Source organism: Montipora foliosa, chromosome 3, assembly GCF_036669935.1.
Source record: "Montipora foliosa isolate CH-2021 chromosome 3, ASM3666993v2, whole genome shotgun sequence".
In the NCBI taxonomy this organism is placed as follows: Eukaryota; Metazoa; Cnidaria; class Anthozoa; order Scleractinia; family Acroporidae; genus Montipora; species Montipora foliosa.
Window position 1 is genome coordinate 23,801,548 of NC_090871.1, and position 2,711 is coordinate 23,804,258.

General features: G+C 38.3%; 1 long non-coding RNA gene across 2 annotated transcripts in view; it reads right to left on the reverse strand.

The window, feature by feature from the left end:
• LOC137997109 (uncharacterized) overlaps positions 1–2,009 on the reverse strand; it is a 10,140-nt gene extending 8,131 nt beyond the window's left edge. Inside the window, exon 1 of one of the 2 annotated variants that reach the window (XR_011122412.1) lies at positions 1,862–2,009. This is a non-coding gene — a long non-coding RNA (uncharacterized lncRNA). Of the gene's footprint in view, positions 1–1,748 lie in introns of both variants that reach the window. The other variant, XR_011122411.1, reaches the window with a different exon arrangement.
• Between the last annotated feature and the right edge of the window lie 702 nt (positions 2,010–2,711).

The following is a 2,711-nucleotide window of genomic DNA, read 5'->3' on the forward strand; positions in this document are numbered from 1 at the left end:
ATTATTTTTCTTGGGGGGGGGGGGGGGGGAAACCTGGTGTGAAATTACACGTATCTCCTACCTAAAAAAATTGGAGCACCCCCACTTGCTGTATTAAACATTTTCAGGGACCCTCTCTTAGTATCCCTAAAATTTGAGACAACCCCTTCTACCTCATGGCCACAAACCAATACACGCTGCAGAAGTCAGAAGAACGAGTGAAACAAATTAAGACAAAAACAGAAAAACATAGCAGAACTATCTGCTAAGAAACGCAGAAAAAAGGCAAGGTAAACAAAGCCTTTAGTTAGTTTAGTATCTTTCAAGTCATTTTCAAAGATTCCAGCTTCTGTGATGTTGTGCTTATCGTCTAAAGCCCTTCTATCCATGAACAATAAAAAAGGTTAGTTTGAAGCTTATATGTCTGATTTTATGAAAGCTTTTTCGAAACTCAAGGACAAAATGCCCGTGTATATGACAACTGCTGAACCACTGAGCCATTAAACACAGAGGCTGTGATTTTTTCGTGTATCCATATTTATTTATGTATGCATATTTATCAATTTATCAATGATTTGGAGTCCAAGAAATAAAATTGCACACAAATATGATGCCATGGTTGCTTTCTGCGAGACAGCTGAATTCAGTGAAGTGACTGGGAACACTGTCGGCGGTTCAAACACTCATATATAAATATATTTTTGCTCTGCGATAAACCAGACATATTATCAAGATTAACATGCCATTTCAAAGCTGAAAGAGAGTGCATTTATTTCCAAGAGATGACTTTGAAGTCAAAAGACGATAAGCAGCGAAAAAATTCAGCCGTGTTTTACTCACAGCTTGCTGTTCATAATTCATGCAACAAACAAACACTACCAGTGCATCCAGTTCCTCTTATCTAAATGCAGTTTTTTCTTCAAAATATTCAAATAGACATTTTAGAGCGAAGATAGTAAAATGTGTTATCAACAAATGATGATGTGGTGGTCTTTAACATTTTAGCGACTCACGAGAAATGAAATACGAAAATGGACTTTAATCCTTCGTTTACACCATACGATTGCACCATACGTTGAATTTCTCATGAATTCACGTCTTGAAGTTTCTCTTCATTGTAGATGCTGTATTAGTATTTTGACTGCTCTTTTTTTGCTTTCTTGAGGAGAATGAATCACGATTTGTCCGCTTCCAGCTCGATGGCCGCCACGATTCGACACGGTAACACACATCAAAACCCCTTCCAAACAACAAAATCAAACAAAAAAGGAGCCAAGAACAACAACGAAAATATAGTCAATTTGTTTCTAAACGCCACAGGATATTTGGTTTACTTAAGTGACCACGGATGGCTTTGATTGTGTAAGATATTCACACTCCACAAACTCCTTTGAAAAAGTTGGCCAGCCTTTTTCAAAAAATTTGGCATGCTGTCACGCATGCGCCATCGGTGACACTGCTCCTTTGAAATCCTTTGAATTCAAGGTGCTTCTGTTATCACCGAAGTAGATCAAAGCGAAAGTTAAAATAAAATGATCTGCAGGAAGTGCTCACGATAAATGAAATAATATTGGGCCCCTTAATTCAATACAATAAATTAAATGATATATTTGTCGGTTTTCTCATTTCAATTAAGATGCCGCGCGAACTACGGGAAAATAGTTCTCTCTCTTCCACAAATCTTTTTCTACATTACGAATGACGGGTAATTAAAACATCTTTCGTTATTCTTCAACTGCAAGTAGATAAATCGGCAATTATTCATTTACCATAAAGTTTGAGCTTTCCACGTGCTCATTAAGTGCGACCGGCCGGACCGGGACGGCGGGACCAGGAACTTTTTAACCACAAAAAAGCCCGAAAATGGATTCAACGAACACACCTCTTTAAGAAGGTCACTGAAGGATGGTTTTTTAGCCTTTCCAAGTATCTTTGGCAGTAAATGATGAAACGTTCGATGTAGATTTTCAGAGAACGATGCTTCCACACTTCTGCTAAGGAAGAGAAAAGGCTGATGGGTATATGGCTGAGGGAGTCTCGGCGCTAATCCAATAGGTAGGTACTTCATATATGATCCAACAAGTTATCACAACAGGCTACCCAAGCTCATGACATACGACTCTTGAATGGAACTCAACAGTTTTTGCAAAAAGAAAAGTCTCTCTTCATAGTGGAATACCAAACTAGTGCTAGCACGCTGGAAATACTTCAAAACTGCCTGAAACAAGGGAAACTAAAAAGAGAATACAACATGGCAACAGGAATATATTTAGCAATTATTGAATGAGGCTGAGTAGGATATGAAGAATTCTGCAGGTCGAGGAGGGTGTTATCCACCAAGGCCGAAGGCCGAGGTGGATAACATCCTCCGAGATCTGCAGAATTCTTCATCTTCTACGAAAGCCGAATTCAATAATTGCTTTATTATTCATGCAAAATATTTTCTTTGCTCAAACTTCTAAACCTACTCGCAGCCATTTTTCTGCTCAACAAAAATAACACAATCTCGTCCCCAGCTTTTTTCGGTCAACGGTTCAATAATCTGCAGCGGGCTGCACTTTTGACGTCATTGATTCAATATGACGAAGTTTCTTTCCAAATTTGGTGAACAGCAGCTGGTTATGGTGAATTATGCGTGTGGTTTTAACCAATCAGAAACGGGGAAATATTTTGAATGAATAATAATACATAATTTTTATGCTATTTAAAGCAAGTCTATTGAGCTGCAATTC